The 8,797-nt window shown below is 43.0% G+C and overlaps 1 long non-coding RNA gene across 1 annotated transcript; it reads left to right on the forward strand.

The window, feature by feature from the left end:
* Window positions 1-386: 386 nt before the first annotated feature.
* LOC148686954 (uncharacterized) lies at window positions 387-6,126 on the forward strand. The gene is made up of 2 exons (XR_015948262.1): window positions 387-553; window positions 4,866-6,126. It is a non-coding gene; the product is annotated as an uncharacterized LOC148686954 (long non-coding RNA).
* The last annotated feature ends 2,671 nt before the right edge of the window (window positions 6,127-8,797 follow it).

The raw sequence follows: 8,797 nt of genomic DNA on the forward strand, positions 1-8,797 counted from the left end.
CAGAATACGAACTAGCTGAAAGTAAAGAGCATTCTCTGTATTCTAGGAACACCCCAACAACACACATTACTCATTACAAACAGAAAACGGTTAAAAGCTCAGGGAGGATGAGGATTAATACAGATCTGTTTTTGTCCTCCCATAGCTTCACTCCTCAGGACTGGAAAGCTACTTATCGGCTCCAAGCAGAAATCAACACCCTTGCGAGGTTTGGCAGGAAGTTCGCTTTAAAAAACCATTTACAGTAGGAGATTTCCCTTTGTGTAGAAACTGCTAGATTCGAGGGAGAGGAATGCAGCCAGGCTCAGATGCAGAATTGTTTGTGCTCAGTGGATGGGAAAAGTGAATGAGTGCGGATGGGTCGGGGGAGGACTGTAACACGGCCAGAGAGTCTGTAAGAAGAAAGAGCTGTTTGGCATCTGGCTTCCTGAAGCTCGGCTGCCTCTCTCTCTCTTGCCTTGTCTGCCGTATCAAATAGCTTTTTGAATGCAACGTTCAGTGAACCAAAATACATTTCAAGATCTTACGTGGGGGAGCCTTGCCCCGAACTGAAGTAAGTGGTGGAACTCTCATTAATTTCAAAGCAAGGTAGAAGGAAGGGGAAGAGGCCTTTTGTCATCGTCCCCCACATTTTTTGCCTTTGTTTTCCCCTCCTCCTCCTCCATGCTCTGAAAATCATGGCTCATATCCATCTCGGGTGGTATTTGAATAACTGCTCTGCTGTGATCTGCATCACAAAAGTGCCTTTAAAAGCAAGTCAAGCGAGCAACACAGCGCTTGTCAGGGCTCCATTGCTTCCTCTCCCACTTTGATTTCTCCTCCCTCGAGACCAACTGCAAATCCGCCAGGCATCCAGATTTTGTTTGACAGAACATGGAAGTGTTGGAAACAGAAACGTGGCGTCTTTGCAGCAGGAAACTATGGGTATTTTCATTTGCTGTGTGCTCATGAGACACACAGGGTGGGTAGGGGGGGGGAGGGGTGAATAGTCAGTCGTTACAATTCTATAGATATCCGGAGAACTGTTTTCAGGGGACGAATCCAAATTTCCAAGAATGTACAGGTCATAGGACTGGTGCATGTAAAAGTTGGCAAGGCCAGCAAATGCTTCCCTCTAGTTCAGGCATGCCCATTTCCATGAGTGGACCGCTGAGTCACTTGATTTGGCAGGGCATTTGGGATGCGGGTGGTGCTGTGGTCTAAACCACTGAGCCTCTTGGGCTTGCCGATCAGAAGGTCGGCAGTTCGAATCCCCGGGACGGGGTGAGCTCCTGTTGCTTGGTCCCAGCTCCTGCCAACCTAGCAGTTCGAAAGCGCGCCAAAAAGTGCAAGTAGATAAATAGGTACCGCTCCGGCAGGAAGGTAAACAGCGTTTCCGTGCACTGCTTTGGTTTTGGTGTTCTGTTGCGCCAGTAGCGGCTTAGTCATGCTGGCCACATGACCCGGAAAAACTGTCTGCGGACAAATGCCGCCTCCCTCGGCCTGTAAAGTGAGATGAGCACCGCAACCCCAGAGTCATCTGCAACTGGACTTAACTGTCAGGGGTCCTTTACCTTTACCTTTTTACCTGAGGGGTGTTGAGCACCAAAGCTGCTGTGTAGCTACAGTTATACTGAAGTGCTGATTTGGGGCTATCACATCAGCCACTACGTCTTGCTGTATTCTGCTGAATCATAAGCATAGCTGCCAAGTCATCCCTTTTTTAAAGGGATTTTCCCTTATGCTGAATAGGCTTCCTCGTGAGAAAAGGGAAAACTTGGCAGCTATGCATAAGACAATTCAACACATTCCGCAATGTGCTCTAATGTAACTCCTTGTGAAAAGAAACAGGCCATCGGCTGGACTGGCTGCTTTTAATCCAGGTGATCCACACTGCATCCTGTGATCGACCGATGTTCCCTTCCGCTTGGTACTCTCTGCCCAGTTTCCCACCCATCCACCTGCTTGCTACCTCCCTGAACCATGGTGGTACCTTATGTCATCACCTCCAGAATGAGAGCTGATTTTTTGGTGAGAGAATGGAAGAATATCCTTCTATATGTGTTGTCCTAAAACCACTTTGTGTGGATCCAAGGTAAATAATCATAGCTCCAGTTTCTTAGCAGACAAGGAAGAAGCAGCATCATAGAGGATTTAACCACTTCCCCAACAATGGCAACAAAGAGTAAAGGGGAGTAAAGGGGAATTAATGTTTATACAATATTTCGAACGAGGGCAGAGACTTCCATGGAGTTGTGGATACTGCAGTATAAAAGTCCTATGATGGCCCAGGGGCTGATAAAATTCTGCCATGCTCTGTAGGTTGCACAAAGTGCATCAGGTACAGTTAATAATAATGTGGAATTATAACTTAATTATGGTTGGAATTTAGTGAGAAGATCTTTTTTTGTAATTAGTCAAACTTAGTTTTTACCAGCGATTCAGCACAATGCATGTCTGTATCTATCTCCCCCCATAGAAATTACAGAATACAATAACAGGCTGGAAAATCTGCCCTCTCCTAAGAGGAAAAGAATAAATTAAGACAAATTTTATACCAGGATAAAAATTATTTATAACATTCTGAACATCAGGTTGAACTGAGAGATAGCCAACCAAACAGACTTTACTGGGGAATGGGAGAGAGAGAAAAAACAGTATCCTGTTAATAATGCTGCCATGCCCAGCACGCAGGAAGTGATTGATGGTTATTGGCACAACACATGTTAATTAAACAGATGGGTCCTATGAATTCCTTCATATTTCCTGTTCCAAGGCCAGGAGAAGACCAGTTGAGAATTGTTAAAAATTTCATATTTGTGCTGATAGCACCCATAAAGACCATATTGATGGTATTTAAATGTAGTGGGAGAGTCTCTCCATATAAACTAGGAAAAATTACATTGTGAATAATGCCCTGGTGTCATTCATCCAGTATATTTCTCTGGGGAGTTTCCTTCTATTTGCAACAAGGCTCCTTCAGTATTAAACGGGAAAGGTTGATTTCAGAGTTCTGTGTTGAGGAAATTTTTGAGCACGTTCACTGCCTGCTAATAAGCCAGTCTCTTATTACTCATGCGACTGTTGGCTTTGTCAGGTAATCAAAACCTTACAACATTGTTGAAAACTTCCTACATACAGCACTGAAAAATGAGCGTGGGTTAAGTGCATTTTTAGATGCTGAGTGAAGATAAAATGAGATTGGCAGACCGTAAGAGCAGCACTCAAGGCCTATTAAAACCCTTCATGCAAAGTTCTTGATTCTTAACTTAAGAGCTTGTTGGAATTATATTTGTTAATCCTATGTATACATGGTTAAAGGGGTTATATGATAGCAAACCAACCTAAACTTTCCAACCACGGCTGCACCCAGACAAAACACTTTTTGAGTCAAGAATGAAGTGATGGCAAACGCTTCTATATACAGTCATACCTCGGTTTATGTCTGCTGCGGTTTGAGTACTCTCGGTTTGAGTACTCCGCGGCCCCGGAAGTGTTTACTTCTGGGTTCCGTGGTGCACGCATGTGCAGAAGCGATCTATGCAGCGTGCACATGCGCAGAAGTGATCTGTGTGGCACGCGCATGCGCAGAAGCGCTCTATCAGCGTTTCACGCACGCTATCGGCACTCGGTTTAAGTAGTTTTGGCGTAGCGAATGGCTCCCCGGCACCAATTAGGTACTTAAACCGAGGTACCACTGTATAGTGAAGTACAGTGGTACCTTGGATTACGAACTTAATCCGTTCCAGAAGTCCGTTCTTAAACCAAAGCATTCTTAAACCAAGGCGTGCTTTCCCAAAGCAGCGGGGAACTCAATTTACAAATGGAACACACTCAACAGGAAGCAAAACATGTTCTTATTCCAAGGCAAAGTTCACAAACCAAAACACCTACTTCCAGGTTTGCAGAGTTCTTAACCCAAGTTGTTCATAAACTAAGGTGTTCTTAAACCAGGTACCACTGTAGCAGCAGCAGCAGCAGCAGCAATAATAATAATAATAATAATAATAATAATAATAATAATAATAATAATATTTATACCCCACCCAACTGGCTGGATTTCCCCAGCCACTCTGGGTGACTTCCAACAAAATATCAAAAATACAATAAATCATCAAACATAAAAAACTTCCCTAAACAGGGCTGCCTTCAGATGTCTTCTAAGAGTCAGATAGTTGTTTATTTCCTGGACATCTGATGGGAGGGCGTAAAATCTGTTTTACAAAAGGAACCCAAACAGAATTGTCTTAAAGAAAGCGTGCCATGTGTCCCACAAGACTTGCCCCACTTCGAACATTCAGATAAGGGCAGTGTGGGGTAGCTCATGATAACTGACTTGTATACAGTAGATTTGTATGCTAAGAGATATATGATAAAATGTTATGTAGCTAAGGAGATATTTATAAGGTGTAAGGTAAGGAGTGAGAGCAAGTGGGGGGAGAGGGGGTGGAATGAAGGAGTGTGTCATGTGTTGATTTGCTGAGGGTGGAGTGTGACAGTTAGAAGAGGGGTGCGAGAAGAAAGGGGAGAGTTGGATTTGTGGTACCCTCATTGATACTGCAAAGGCTGCAGCCTCCTACGTGATTGGATGGAACCATTAGCCATCAGGTTTTATGCACATTTTCTCAACATTAAATTTATTTCATTCTTTATTACAGCCTTGTGCTAACCATCTGATGAAAAACCTTTCAACCATGAAAGGCCAAGTGTCTCAGGCCTCAGGGTTGGGGTAAGAACTATCACACAGAACGTAGCTAGGATTGTAAATAAGGCAGGACACACTGGCATTTTTACTGTCAATTAAAGGTTCCTTTGAATTTATTCATGAAGTACTGCAAGTGAGAAAGTAAGTGGTATATTAATTTGTTGATTTTGTTGCTCCATAGCAGTGACCAGAGGAGAAATGACTGCTGAGAGGAGTGCAGAGAGAAGAAACGCCATGGTGCATCTACAGCAGCACAACCAGATGCCTTCATCTGCCCCAGCTGCAACAAAACATGTCTCTCCTATATCGGTCTCTACAGCCACAGCAGGCACTGTGACTCTCCAATGGTTAACTTCATCCCCAAAGGCACACTCCTCTGTTGTCTCCTGAAGCAAATGGATGCCAACCCTATTGTTAATATAAGACTTTGAGACCTGTATTGAAACCAGGCAGAACCATTTATGAGTCTGCCTGGAAAATATTATAACTACCAACAACAAGAAGAAAAGTGAACCAGGACAAATGCAAACTATTCTCTCTTAAGAGGCAGCATCAGAATCCACACACAATGCAATAGGTGAACATCATTAAATGCCCAAGGGTCCACAATTGATAAGATAAGATAGATAGTACTTTATTGTCATTGTACATAGTACAACGAAATTGAATGTCATCCCATAAAAAACTAAACAAAAACACAATTACAGCCACACACACACAAACACATACATACACACCCATCACAACTCCCCAGGATCATATTATTTAGTTACAGCATTTAAGATGGTTATAGCTCTTGGATTGTTGTTGTTGTTTAGTCATTTAGTCGTGTCCGACTCTTCGTGACCGACTCTTCTTGGATAGAAACTGTTTCTTGGATAGAAACTGTTTTTTAATCTATTCATTCTTGATTTAATTGTTCTGTATCTCTTGCCCGAAGGCAACGGTGCAAAAAGACTATATCCAGGACTATATCCTGGATATAGTCCTCAAATATTACAGTCACACCCTCCTTCAATACAGTTCACTAACAACTTAGTTTCCTCAAAATAATCTGATGGCCTGGGGGTGACAAAGGTAATCAACAGCTAGGAGCTAGGGATAGTTAGGAGCGTGTATAATTTGTCTTGTATTGCCCAGGTTCTTCTCAAAATCAGTCACGGCCGGTGCCCATTGGGACTGGTGGAGCAGAAGTCAGGGAGGCCAATAGTAAGCTGAACCACAGGCAGTGACAGGCAGAACCACCCCTGGTTGGCAGACTGAGGTTGGTGGAGTAGAGCCCCATTTGCCCTTATGGACCAGCCTCCATTGTTCAAAACACTGTCTCCATTTCCTGTTTACTATTTAAATCTAATGCTTCCAGAGCTGTTCATCTGCAAACTGTGTTTGCAATAGAGATGCATTTCACATTTAATCACAATAAACATAAATGATACAAAACCAACTAGGAGCCTTCTGAAAGCTGGGAGATCATTTCTTAACAAACCATCTTAATATTTAAAAGGTAAAGGTAAAGGACCCCTGGACGGTTAAGTCCAGTCAAAGATGACTATGGGGTTGTGGCACTCATCTCGCTTTCAGGCCAAGGGAGCTGGTGATTGTCCACAGACAGCTTTCCGGGTCATGTGGGCCAGCATGACTAAACCGCTTCTGGCACAATGGAACACTGTGATGAGTACCAGAGTGCAAGGAAACATTGTTTTCCTTCCCGCCGCAGCGGTACGTATTTATCTACTTGCACTGGCGTGCTTTCAAACTGCTAGGTTGGCAGGAGCTGGGACCAAGCAATAGGAGCTTTACCTTTATCTTAATATTTTAAAGTGATAGTGTATGCAAGACAACCAAGGTAATTGAGGTTTTTTTTAAACTTGAAAGCCATGTATATATGAAAAGGGAATAATATGATCCATGTGTCAATAAGATCAAAGAGATGTCTGGAAAAAGTGTGTGCATGTAGGGAATAATTTTTCTTTTTTGCTGCAACCATATGTAACTCTGAACCTTCATAAAACACTCACATCACCAGAAAGCACTTATAGGGTAATTTGGAGTGAAAGAAATTGTCAGTTTGAGAAGGACATAAACGCACCTTCATTTTTCCAGCATTGCATGTCCTTTTGCTTTTGGCTCTATAAATGGGAGAAAGGTGGGATATACATTTTTGATGGGGGACAGATGGAAATAAACCTGGGATAAAGACTAAGATTGGGGTCGGGGCAGTAAATGAGGGACTGAGGAGGAAGTCCTATTCTCTCATCTGATTCCAAATCCTGCCGTAGCATTCATAGAACACGTTGGCATTGCTAATGGGTGAACTATGCCTTTCCAAGCTTAGTAAGAAAAGACCCCCAGCTCAGCTGCTTCCCTTCATGAGACAAGATTACCCTTCTTCCTTATCTTTTGAGCGGTACATGATACTGTAAATTGAAGAGAATGCTTGCCTGAAAACGTTGCATCCAAGAGTGTAATAACAGTCCATCGTCTTTACAAAAAGTGGAAAGTGTGGGTGGGTTGGGGGGGGGGGAGATCCACAGTCTGCCAAATCACATGACCCAAAATCTTTGAAGCAGATGGAAGATGCCTGTAATGCCCAGCTGGAAAGCGTTTTGAGTAGTTGAGAAAAAAACTGACTCATATATTTCCTCTACATTCTCTTAGTAGGTTTTATTTGAAAACTCTGGCATGCATTGCTTGTAAGGCTGTGTGTGCTCTGCTGCTAAACCTTTCTCTTTGACCACAAGAACCCCCTTTCCCCCCTGAACCTGGTTATTAAATATGAATACGCTTCAAGTACGTTATCATTTTTGTGCACATGGGTGTTCTGATTAAAACCGGTAATGTGGCTAAGCTGGTATGTATGCTGTGATTTTAATTTTGTCAACTCCAGCAGTTCTTTTATCAAGTATTTGTACAGTTTTACTGAGGTAAGTCATAGGAAGATAATACCCATGTATGCTGCATCTTTGGATAATTTATTGCAGATTGTGTTCTTCTGAAGCAGTTGTGCAAAGTAACCTCACAAAAACCAGATGCTACTAATGCAGCCACGTATCCTTTGGAACCTTTCTGTGGGTGGAAGAGACTGAATGCTACTTGGGTTATGTGGGAAGAAAAAAATCTCTTTAATTAATTTACAAACTTTTGATACCAACATTCACACATTGGTTTTTAGGGTGGTTTAAAAACCAGCTTTCTGAATAGACTCAAGACAACACAACAAATACACAATGAAACCAAAAGCAAAACAAAAACAAGAACCTAACAAACATAAGGATATTGGATGAGGAGAGCCTTGCTAGGACAGAAAGCTATTCCAAGCAGTGCGGTGGCAATTGAGAAGGTCTTATTTCTAGTGCAGACCAACAAGGGTCTGCAAATAAGTTGTAAGGCTGTGTCAGCTGATCTTAAAATTACAGGGAAGCTCATTTAAAAATGTTGTGGATAAAAATGGAAACCATATTTGCAGGTGTTAGCATAGTGAAAGTTCAGACAGTTGGCGGCCTACATTGCACTCATTTCTATAGAATGCAATTTACTCAATTGGTATACAGCGAGGAAGAAGCAGGCCAGCCTGATTGTGGCTGCTATCACCTAGAGACAATGTCATTGGACGGCAACCGCTGGCCACAGAGTGGACAAGGTCTCAAAGAGGGTATGGGAGCACAGCTATGGAAGACATAAGAGGATGTCAGGAACACATTAAAGCAGAAGGTAGAGAACGAGGTGAACACAAGGAATAGAGGGTGAAGGAGACAAGTGAATGAAGCAGTGAGAAGACAAGAGCAGAGAAGAAGAAAGAAGCCTGGCTCTGACTGGCTCCAGCTGAGGGGAAGGAAAGGAATGGGAGGAGAGGAAAGGAGAGCTGGAAGGAGTAGGCCATTAAGATGGAAAGCACGCAGGGCTGGAACAAAGGCAAAAGAGAGAAGGAGACTGTTGGCGCTAAGGCAGAAGAAGGTCAAGAGACAAGGGGGGGAAGCATGGTGGAGTGACCACAACCAGCATGGGTGGGAAAAACTTCCCAACAAAATGCAATTATCTGAGGGTGTTGTACATCTTGGCCTCTTTCTTCCGTCAAGAACCTGCTGGGTGATTTTGATGTTTTACTGTGTATAA

Source organism: Zootoca vivipara, chromosome 2 (assembly GCF_965207765.1).
Source record: "Zootoca vivipara chromosome 2, rZooViv2.hap1.1, whole genome shotgun sequence".
In the NCBI taxonomy this organism is placed as follows: domain Eukaryota; kingdom Metazoa; phylum Chordata; class Lepidosauria; order Squamata; family Lacertidae; genus Zootoca; species Zootoca vivipara.